The following is a 12,106-nucleotide window of genomic DNA, read 5'->3' on the forward strand; positions in this document are numbered from 1 at the left end:
TCTCTGTCCCCTCTCAGGGAGATATCTGTAAACTGGTGTCTCTCAGTCCCCTCTCTCTCAGTGAGATATCTGTACACTGCCTGGTGAATCTCAGTCCCCTCTCTCTCTCAGGGAGATATCTGTACACTGAGTGGTGAATCTCAGTCCCTCTCTCTCTCAAGGAGATATCTGTACACTGAGTGGTGTCTCTCTCTCTGTCCTTTCTCAGGGTGCTGCCTGGGAGATGTGCTCTTGGGTGCTGGTACCATTCACAGGCTTCTCAAAGATAGCTGGCCATCAGAGAGTTAACACTATTCACTTCCTGTGCGTGGATTTAATTTAGTTTTGGAATCTGAGGTATCTGCATTCAGCTCTGCTGCCTGATCCCACCCTGATGAAATGTGGGATTTGAGCAGCGTTATTGCAGTCTCTGCCTCCTCCTTTCTCCCTCCCTCTTTCTGTCTCCCTCCCTTCCCAAACTCTCTCCGAAATCAGGCCCTATCTTTACCTCCAGCCCACCCTGTCCTCCTCACTTCACTATCGATTGAAAGGTAGTCTGTGATGCCTAGCAACCAGGAGATAAACCGGACAATAACCCAGAACATTCAGCGAGCCGATCGCTGCCTGTGTGAGTGAGAAACGGTTGGATTGTTTGACTATAACAGGATGAACTAAGGTTACAGCTTTCTTCAAACTGGTAAGTGGACAATACATTGAGCCAGCAAGATTGCAGTCTCTGATCAACTGCATCTCTGTATCATGATGCCTCTCTGTTCACTGCTTCAAGATCACTTCGCAGTGAAACAGAAGACAGCTCTTGAATGCGAGTGCACAGTGCAGACTGCTACAGAATTGATTTGTGGCTAAATGTTATTTGAATTAGATGTAGAATGGGAGCTTCTCCCCGTTTGTGAGGCTACCAATTCATAAATCATGTGAAAATCACAGTAAAATCTACCGGCTGAAATGAAAGATTTAAAATTCTTGTCTCCTATCAGTGCCTTGAATTTGTGTCTCCGTGCAGCTGGGCTATTGTACTATACTGCTGTAGGAAGAAAGGCAGGAATTGTAAATGTCGGACACGCAGTGTTTGAGAAATGGGGAATGTAGCAGCCAGGAATAGAAGCAAATCGAATTGTGTGTGTGTGTGTGTGTGTGTGTGTAGGTATGGGGGGTGTGTGTGAGATTGTGTGTAGGTATGGGGTGTGTGTGTGTGTGTGTGTGTGTGTGTGTAGGTATGGGGGGTGTGTGTGTGAGATTGTGTGTGGGTATGGGGGGTGTGTGTGTGTCTTCCTGTTTCACAGGTAATTGTGTGTGTGTGTATGTGTGTGTGATTATGTGTAGGTATGGGGGGGGGTGTGTGTGTGAGATTGTGTGTGTGTGATTGTGTGTAAGTATGGGGTGTGTGTGTGGGTATGGGGTGTGTGTGTGTGTGTGTGAGATTGTGTGTGGATATGGGGTGTGTGTGTGTCTTCCTGCTTCACAGGTAATTGTGTGGGTGTATGTGTGTGTGATTGTGTGTAGGTATGGGGGGTGTGTGTGTGTGTGAGATTGTGTGTGGGTATGGGGTGTGTGTGTGTCTTCCTGTTTCACAGGTAATTGTGTGTGTGTGTATGTGTGTGTGATTGTGTGTAGGTATGGGGGGTGTGTGTGTGTGTGATTGTGTGTGGGTATGGGGTGTGTGTGTGTCTTCCTGTTTCACAGGTAATTGTGTGTGTGTGTATGTGTGTGTGATTGTGTGTAGGTATGGGGGGTGTGTGTGTGTGTGAGATTGTGTGTGTGTGTGATTGTGTGTAAGTATGGGGTGTGTGTGTGGGTATGGGTTGTGTGTGTGTCTTCCTGCTTCACAGGTAATTGTGTGTGTGTATGTGTGTGTGATTGTGTGTAGGTATGGGGTGTGTGTGTGTCTTCCTGTTTCACAGGTAATTGTGTTTGTGTATGTGTGTGTGTGATTGTGTGTGTCTGTGTGTGCCTTCCTGTTTCACAGGTTTTTGTGTGTGTGTGTGTGTGTGTGTGTGTGAGTGCTTCTGTGTGTATCTTCACATTGAGGATACCCTCCATCGTGTTGTGCGGCACTACCACCATGCTAAATGGGATGGATTTCCAACAAATCTAGCAACTCAAAATTGGGCACCCATGAGGCACTGTGGGCCATCAGCAACGGCAGAATTGTACTCAACCACAATCTGTAACCTCATGGCCCACTCTACCATTACCATCTAACCAGGGGATCAACCCTGGTTCAAGAGTGCAGGAGGGCATGCTAGGTGCCTATAAATGAGGTGTCAACCTGGTGAAGCTACAACACAGGACTACTTGCATGCCAAACAGCGAAAGTTGGTTACAGCGAAACCTACGCTGCTGTTTACAGTAACTTTCCTGCACTGCTGCTTAGAGTAACTATAATGTACTGCTGGTTGCAGTGACTGCACTGCGCTGCTGGCAACAGTGGCTGTACTGCACAACTGCTTACAGTGACTTTCCTGCACTACTGGTTACAGTGACCTTCCTGCACTACTGGTTACAGTGACCTTCCTGCACTACTGCTTACAGTGACCTTTCTGCACTGCTGGTTACAGTGACCTTTCTGCACTGCTGGTTAGTGACCTTCCTGCACTACTGCTTACAGTGACCTTTCTGCGCTACTGGTTACAGTGACCTTCCTGCACTACTGCTTACAGTGACCTTTCTGCGCTACTGGTTACAGTGACCTTCCTGCACTGCTGGTTACAGTGTCTGTACTGCGCTGCTGGTTCACAGAATCACAGAATGTTATGGTGCAGGAGGCCATTCAGCCCATCGTGTTTCCGCCGGCTCTCCGAATGAGCATTATGACTTAGTGCCATTCTCCTGCTTTTTACTCCGTAGCCTCTTGAATGCCTCAATTGAAGTTGCCTCCACCACACTTCCAGGCAGTGCATTCCATAGACAGTACTGCGCTCCTGATTAGAGTGACTGTCCTGCGCTCCTGGTTACAGTGACTGTCCTGCACTGCTGGTTACAGTGACCTTTCTGCGCTACTGGTTACAGTGACCTTCCTGCACTACTGGTTACAGTGACCTTCCTGCACTACCGCTTACAGTGACCTTTCTGTGCTACTGGTTACAGTGACCTTCCTGCACTACCGCTTACAGTGACCTTCCTGCACTACTGGTTACAGTGACCTTCCTGCACTACTGGTTACAGTGACCTTCCTGCACTACTGGTTACAGTGACCTTTCTGCACTACTGGTTACAGTGACCTTCCTGCACTGCTGGTTACAGTGACTGTACTGTGCAGCTGGTTACAGTGATCTTTCTGCACTGCTGGTTACAGTGACCTTCCTGCACTGCTGGTTACAGTGACTGTACTGTGCAGCTGGTTACAGTGACCTTCCTGCGCTGCTGGTTACAGTGACCTTCCTGCGCTGCTGGTTACAGTGACCTTCCTGCGCTGCTGGTTACAGTGACCTTCCTGCACTGCTGGTTACAGTGACTATACTGCACTGCTGGTTACAGTAACTGTACTGTGCTGCTGGTTACAATGACTGTACTGTGCTGCTGGTTACAGTGACTGCACTCATCTGTTGGTTACAGCGACTGTCCTGCACTAATGATTGCAGTGACTGTACTGCACTACTGGTTGCAGTGACTGTACTGTGCTGCTGGTTACAGTGTCTGTACTGCACTGCTGGTTACAGTGACTGTAATGCGCTGCTGGTTACAGTGACTGTACTGCGCTGCTGGTTACAGTGATTGTACTGCGTGGTGGTTACAGTGACCTTCTTGCGCTGCTGATTACAGTGACTGTACTGCACTGCTGGTTACAGTGATTGCACTGTGCTGCTGGTTACAGTGACTGTACTGCGCTGCTGGTTACAGTGACTGTACTGTGCTGCTGGTTACAGTGACTGTACTGTGCTGCTGGTTACAGTGACTGTACTGCACTGCTGGTTACAGTGACTGTACTGCACTGCGGGTTACAGTGACCTTCCTGCACTGCCGCTTACAGTGACTGCACTCCTCTGTTGGTTACAGCGACTGTCCTGCACTAATGATTACAGTGACTGTACTGCACTACTGGTTGCAGTGACTGTACTGTGCTGCTGGTTACAGTGACTGTACTGTGCTGCTAGTTACAGTGACTGTACTGCGCTGCTGGTTACAGTGACTGCACTCCACTGCTGGTTACAGTGTCTGTACTGCACTGCTGGTTACAGTCACTGCACTCCGCTGCTGGTTACAGTCACTGCACTCCGCTGCTGGTTACAGTGACTGTACTGCGCTGCTTGTTACAGTGTCTGTACTGCACTGCTGGTTACAGTGACTGTACTGCGCTGCTGGTTACAGTCACTGCACTCTGCTGCTGGTTACAGTGACTGTACTGCGCTGCTGGTTACAGCGTCTGTACTGCACTGCTGGTTACAGTGACTGTAATGCGCTGCTGGTTACAGTGATTGCACTGTACTGCTGGTTTCAGTGACAGTCCTGCACTGCTGGTTACATTGACTGCACTGCATTGTTGTTTACAGTGACCATCCTGTGCTGCTTGTTACAATGACTGCACTGCACTGCAGGTTACAGTGACTGTCCAGCACTACTGGTTACAGTGACTGTACTGCGCTGTTGGTTACAGTGACTGTACTGCACTGCTGGTTACAGTGACTGCACTGCACTGCTGGTTACAGTGATGGTCCTGCACTGCTGGTTACAGTGACTGCCCTGCGCTGCTGGTTACAGTGACTGCACTGCGTTGTTGTTTACAGTGACCATCCTGTGCTGCTTGTTACAATGACTGCACTGTACTGCGGGTTACAGTGACCCTCCAGCACTGCTGGTTACATTGACTGCACTGCGTTGTTGTTTACAGTGACCATCCTGTGCTGCTTGTTACAATGACTGCACTTTGCTGCTGGTTACAGTGACTGTCCAGCACTACTGGTTACAGTGACTGTACTGCACTGCTGGTTACAATGATGGTCCTGCACTGCTGGTTACAGTGACGGTCCTGCACTGCTGGTTACAGTGACTGCACTGCGCTGCTGGTTACAGTGACTGCACTGCGTTGTTGTTTACAGTGACCATCCTGTGCTGCTTGTTACAATGACTGCACTGTACTGCGGGTTACAGTGACCCTCCAGCACTGCTGGTTACAGTGACTGCACTGCGCTGATGATTACAGTGACCTTCCTGTGCTGCTGGTTGCAGAGACTGTCCAGCACTACTGGTTACAGTGACTGTACTGTGCTGTTGGTTACAGTGACTTACTGCGCTGCTGGTTACAGTGACTGCACTGCACTGCTGGTTACAGTGACTGTCCTGCACTACTGGTTACAGTGACTGTCCTGCACTATTGGTTACAGTGACTGTCCTGCGCTGCTGGTTACAGTGACTTCCCTGCGTTGCTGGTTACAGGGACTGTACTGCGCTGCTGGTTACAGTGACTGTACTGCGCTATTGGTTACAGTGACTGTACTGCACTGCTGGTTACAGTGACTGCACTGCACTGTTGGTTACAGTGACGGTCCTGCACTGCTGGTTACAGTGACTGCCCTGCGCTGCTGGTTACAGTGACTGCACTGCGTTGTTGTTTACAGTGACCATCCTGTGCTGCTTGTTACAATGACTGCACTGTACTGCGGGTTACAGTGACCCTCCAGCACTGCTGGTTACATTGACTGCACTGCGTTGTTGTTTACAGTGACCATCCTGTGCTGCTTGTTACAATGACTGCACTTTGCTGCTGGTTACAGTGACTGTCCAGCACTACTGGTTACAGTGACTGTACTACGCTGTTGGTTACAGTGACTGTACTGCACTGTTGGTTACAGTGACTGTACTGCACTGCTGGTTACAATGACGGTCCTGCACTGCTGGTTACAGTGACTGTACTGCACTGCTGGTTACAGTGATGGTCCTGCACTGCTGGTTACAGTGACTGCACTGCACTGCTGGTTACAGTGACGGTCCTGCACTGCTGGTTACAGTGACTGCCCTGCGCTGCTGGTTACAGTGACTGCACTGCGTTGTTGTTTACAGTGACCATCCTGTGCTGCTTGTTACAATGACTGCACTGTACTGCGGGTTACAGTGACCCTCCAGCACTGCTGGTTACAGTGACTGCACTGCGCTGATGATTACAGTGACCTTCCTGTGCTGCTGGTTGCAGAGACTGTCCAGCACTACTGGTTACAGTGACTGTACTGTGCTGTTGGTTACAGTGACTTACTGCGCTGCTGGTTACAGTGACTGCACTGCACTACTGGTTACAGTGACTGTCCTGCACTACTGGTTACAGTGACTGTCCTGCGCTGCTGGTTACAGTGACTTCCCTGCACTGCTGGTTACAGTGACTGTACTGCGCTGTTGGTTACAGTGACTGTACTGCACTGCTGTTTACAGTGACTGTACTGCGCTGCTGGTTACAGTGATTACACTGTGCTGCTGGTTACAGTGACTGTCCTGCGCTGCTGGTTACAGTGATTGCACTGTGCTGCTGGTTACAGTGACCTTCTAGCGCGGCTGGTTGCAGTGACTGCACTGCGTTGTTGTTACAGTGACCATCCTGTGCTGCTTGTTACAATGACTGCACTTTGCTGTAGGTTACAGTGACTGCACTGCGCTGCTGGTTATAGTGACTGCACTGCACTGCTGGTTACAGTGATGGTCCTGCGCTGCTGGTTACAGTGATGGTCCTGCACTGCTGGTTACAGTGACTGTACTGCGCTGCTGGTTACAGTGACTGTACTGCGCTGCTGGTTATCGTGACTGCACTGCGCTGCTGGTTACAGTGATGGTCCTGCACTGCTGGTTACAGTGACTGCACTGCACTGCTGGTTACAGTGATGGTCCTGCACTGCTGGTTACAGTGACTGCCCTGCGCTGCTGGTTACAGTGACTGTACTGCGCTGCTGGTTACAGTGACTGCACTGTACTGCTGGTTACAGTGACTGCACTGCGTTGTTGTTTACAGTGACCATCCTGTGCTGCTGGTTGCAGAGACTGTCCAGCACTACTGGTTACAATGACGGCACTGTACTGCGGGTTACAGTGGCCCTCCAGCACTGCTGGTTACAGTGACTGCACTGCGCTGCTGATTACAGTGACCTTCCTGTGCTGCTGGTTGCAGAGACTGTCCAGCACTACTGGTTACAGTGACTGTACTGTGCTGTTGGTTACAGTGACTTACTGCGCTGCTGGTTACAGTGACTGCACTGCACTGCTGGTTACAGTGACTGTCCTGCACTACTGGTTACAGTGACTGTCCTGCACTATTGGTTACAGTGACTGTCCTGCGCTGCTGGTTACAGTGACTTCCCTGCGTTGCTGGTTACAGGGACTGTACTGCGCTGCTGGTTACAGTGACTGTACTGCGCTGTTGGTTACAGTGACTGTACTGCACTGCTGGTTACAGTGACTGTACTGCGCTGCTGGTTACAGTGATTACACTGTGCTGCTGGTTACAGTGACTGTACTGCGCTGCTGGTTACAGTGACTGCACTGTTCTGCTGGTTACAGTGACCTTCTAGTGCGGCTGGTTGCAGTGACTGCACTGCGTTGTTGTTTACAGTGACCATCCTGTGCTGCTTGTTACAATGACTGCACTTTGCTGTAGGTTACAGTGACTGTCCAGCACTACTGGTTACAGTGACTGCACTGCACTGCTGGTTACAGTGACTGCACTGCACTGCTGGTTACAGTGACGGTCCTGCACTGCTGGTTACAGTGACTGCCCTGCGCTGCTGGTTACAGTGACTGCACTGCGTTGTTGTTTACAGTGACCATCCTGTGCTGCTTGTTACAATGACTGCACTGTACTGCGGGTTACAGTGACCCTCCAGCACTGCTGGTTACATTGACTGCACTGCGTTGTTGTTTACAGTGACCATCCTGTGCTGCTTGTTACAATGACTGCACTGTACTGCGGGTTACAGTGACCCTCCAGCACTGCTGGTTACAGTGACTGCACTGCGCTGATGATTACAGTGACCTTCCTGTGCTGCTGGTTGCAGAGACTGTCCAGCACTACTGGTTACAGTGACTGTACTGTGCTGTTGGTTACAGTGACTTACTGCGCTGCTGGTTACAGTGACTGCACTGCACTACTGGTTACAGTGACTGTCCTGCACTACTGGTTACAGTGACTGTCCTGCGCTGCTGGTTACAGTGACTTCCCTGCACTGCTGGTTACAGTGACTGTACTGCGCTGTTGGTTACAGTGACTGTACTGCACTGCTGTTTACAGTGACTGTACTGCGCTGCTGGTTACAGTGATTACACTGTGCTGCTGGTTACAGTGACTGTACTGCGCTGCTGGTTACAGTGATTGCACTGTTCTGCTGGTTACAGTGACCTTCTAGCGCGGCTGGTTGCAGTGACTGCACTGCGTTGTTGTTACAGTGACCATCCTGTGCTGCTTGTTACAATGACTGCACTTTGCTGTAGGTTACAGTGACTGCACTGCGCTGCTGGTTATAGTGACTGCACTGCACTGCTGGTTACAGTGATGGTCCTGCGCTGCTGGTTACAGTGATGGTCCTGCACTGCTGGTTACAGTGACTGTACTGCGCTGCTGGTTACAGTGACTGTACTGCGCTGCTGGTTATAGTGACTGCACTGCGCTGCTGGTTACAGTGATGGTCCTGCACTGCTGGTTACAGTGACTGCACTGCACTGCTGGTTACAGTGATGGTCCTGCACTGCTGGTTACAGTGACTGCCCTGCGCTGCTGGTTACAGTGACTGTACTGCGCTGCTGGTTACAGTGACTGCACTGTACTGCTGGTTACAGTGACTGCACTGCGTTGTTGTTTACAGTGACCATCCTGTGCTGCTGGTTGCAGAGACTGTCCAGCACTACTGGTTACAATGACGGCACTGTACTGCGGGTTACAGTGACCCTCCAGCACTGCTGGTTACAGTGACTGCACTGCGCTGCTGATTACAGTGACCTTCCTGTGCTGCTGGTTGCAGAGACTGTCCAGCACTACTGGTTACAGTGACTGTACTGTGCTGTTGGTTACAGTGACTTACTGTGCTGCTGGTTACAATGACTGCACTCAACTGTTGGTTACAGTGACTGTCCTGCACTACTGGTTACAGTGACTGTCCTGCACTACTGGTTACAGTGACTGTCCTGCGCTGCTGTTTACAGTGACTGTACTGCGCTGCTGGTTACAGTGACTGCACTGCACTGCTGGTTACAGTGACTGTCCTGCACTACTGGTTACAGTGACTGTCCTGCACTACTGGTTACAGTGACTGTCCTGCGCTGCTGGTTACAGTGACTTCCCTGTGCTTCTGGTTACAGGGACTGTACTGCACTGCTGGTTAAAGTGACTTCCCTGCGCTGCTGGTTACAGTGACTGTACTGTGCTGTTGGTTACAGTGACTGTACTGCGCTGCTGGTTACAGTGACTGCACTGCACTGCTGGTTACAGTGACTGTCCTGCACTACTGGTTACAGTGATTACACTGTGCTGCTGGTTACAGTGACTGTACTGCGCTGCTGGTTACAGTGATTGCACTGTTCTGCTGGTTACAGTGACTGTACTGCACTGCTGGTTACAGTGATTACACTGTGCTGCTGGTTACAGTGATTGCACTGTTCTGTTGGTTACAGTGACTGTACTGCACTGCTGGTTACAGTGATTACACTGTGCTGCTGGTTACAGTGAATGTACTGCGCTGCTGGTTACAGTGATTGCACTGTTCTGCTGGTTACAGTGACCTTCTAGCACGGCTGGTTACAGTGACTGTACTGCGTTGTTGTTTACAGTGACCATCCTGTGCTGCTTGTTACAATGACTGCACTTTGCTGTAGGTTACAGTGACGGTCCTGCACTGCTGGTTACAGTGACTGTAGTGTGCTGCTGGTTACAGTGACTGTAGTGCGCTGCTGGTTACAGTGACTGTACTGCGCTGCTGGTTACAGTCACTGCACTGTACTGCTGGTTACAGTGACTGTACTGCGCTGCTGGTTACAGTGACTGTCCTGCGCTGCTGGTTACAGTCACTGCACTGTACTGCTGGTTACAGTGACTGTACTGTGCTGCTGTTTACAGTCACTGCACTGCTAGTTACAGTGACGGTCCTGCACTGCTGGTTACATTGACTGCACTGCGTTGTTGTTTACAGTGACCATCCTGTGCTGCTTGTTACAATGACTGCACTGTGCTGCTGGTTACAATGACGGTCCTGCACTGCTGGTTACAGTGACTGCCCTGCGCTGCTGGTTACAGTGACTGCACTGTACTGCCGATTACAGTGACCCTCCAGCACTGCTGGTTACAGTGACTGCACTGCGCTGCTGGTTACAGTGACTGTCCTGCACTACTGGTTACAGTGATTTTACTGCACTACTGGTTACAGTGACTGTCCTGCACTACTGGTTACAGTGACTGTCCTGCACTACTGGTTACAGTGATTGTACTGCGCTGCTGGTTACAGTGACTGTCCTGCACTACTGGTTACAGTGACTGTACTGTGCTGCTGGTTACAGTGACTGTACTGCACTGCTGATCACAGTGACTGTGCTGTGCTGCTGGTTACAGTGACTGTACTGCACTGCTGATCACAGTGACTGTGCTGTGCTGCTGGTTACAGTGACTGTACTGCACTGCTGATCACAGTGACTGTGCTGTGCTGCTGGTCACAGGGACTGTACTGCGCCGCTGGTCACAGTGACTGTACTGCGCCGCTGGTTACAGTGACTGTACTGCGCCGCTGGTTGCAGTAACTGTACTGTGTCGCTGGTTACAGTGATTGTACTGCACTGCTGATCACAGCGACTGCGCTGCTGGTTACAGTGACTGCACTCCTCTGCTGGTGACAGTGACTGTCCTGCACTACTGGTTACAGTGACTGTACTGCACTACTGGTTGCAGTGACAGTACTGTGCTGCTGGTTACAGTGACTGTACTGTGCTGCTGGTTACAGTGACGGTCCTGCACTGCTGGTTACAGTGACTGTACGGCACTGCGGGTTACAGTGACCTTCCTGCACTGCTGGTTATAGTGACTGTACTGTGCTGCCGGTTACAGTGACTGTACTGTGCTGCTGGTTACAGTGACTGCACTCCTCTGCTGGTTATAATGACTTTCTTGCACTACTGGTTACTGTGACTGTACTGTGTTGCTGGTTACAGTGACTGTACTGTGCTGCTAATCACAGTGACTACGCTGTGCTGCTGGTTACAGTGACTGTACTCCTCTGCTGGTTACAGTGACTGTCCTGCACTACTGGTTGCAGTGACTGTAGTGTGCTGCTGTTTACAGTGACTGTACTGCGCTGCTAGTTACAGTGACTGCACTCCTCTGCTGGCTTCAGTGACTGTCTTGCATTACTGGTTACAGTGACTGTACTGCACTACTGGTTGCAGTGACTGCACTCCTCTGCTGGTTACAGTGACTGTCCTGCACTACTGGTTGCAGTGACTGTACTGTGCTGCTGGTTACGGTGACTGTACTGCGCTGCTGGTTACAGTGACTGCACTCCTCTGCTGGTTACAGTGACTGTCCTGCACTACTGGTTGCAGTGACTGTACTGTGCTGCTGTTTACAGTCACTGCACTGCTGGTTACAGTGACGGTCCTGCACTGCTGGTTACAGTGACTGTACTCCTCTGCTGGTTACAGTGACTGTCCTGCACTACTGGTTGCAGTGACTGTACTGTGCTGCTGGTTACAGTGACTGTAGTGTGCTGCTGTTTACAGTGACTGTACTGCGCTGCTAGTTACAGTGACTGCACTCCTCTGCTGGCTTCAGTGACTGTCTTGCATTACTGGTTACAGTGACTGTACTGCACTACTGGTTGCAGTGACTGCACTCCTCTGCTGGTTACAGTGACTGTCCTGCACTACTGGTTGCAGTGACTGTACTGTGCTGCTGTTTACAGTCACTGCACTGCTGGTTACAGTGACGGTCCTGCACTGCTGGTTACAGTGACGGTCCTGCACTGCGGGTTACAGTGACCTTCCTGCACTGCTGGTTACAGTGACTGTACTGTGCTGCTGGTTACAGTGACTGTACTGTGCTGCTGGTTACAGTGACTCTACTGCACTACTGGTTACAGTGACTGTACTGCACTGCTGGTTACAGTGACTGCGCTGCGCTGCTGGTTACAGTGACAGCGCTGCGCTGCTGGTTACA

At 50.7% G+C, this 12,106-nt stretch overlaps 1 protein-coding gene across 1 annotated transcript in view; it reads left to right on the forward strand.

The window, feature by feature from the left end:
* Window positions 1-487: 487 nt before the first annotated feature.
* Window positions 488-12,106, forward strand: part of lingo1a (leucine rich repeat and Ig domain containing 1a) — a 150,895-nt gene continuing 139,276 nt past the window's right edge. Inside the window, exon 1 of the mRNA XM_078532402.1 lies at window positions 488-676. The gene's annotated coding sequence lies outside the window, so the exon portion shown is untranslated. The remainder of the gene's footprint in view (window positions 677-12,106) is intronic.

Source organism: Cetorhinus maximus, chromosome 30 (genome assembly GCF_964194155.1).
Source record: "Cetorhinus maximus chromosome 30, sCetMax3.hap1.1, whole genome shotgun sequence".
Taxonomy (NCBI): domain Eukaryota; kingdom Metazoa; phylum Chordata; class Chondrichthyes; order Lamniformes; family Cetorhinidae; genus Cetorhinus; species Cetorhinus maximus.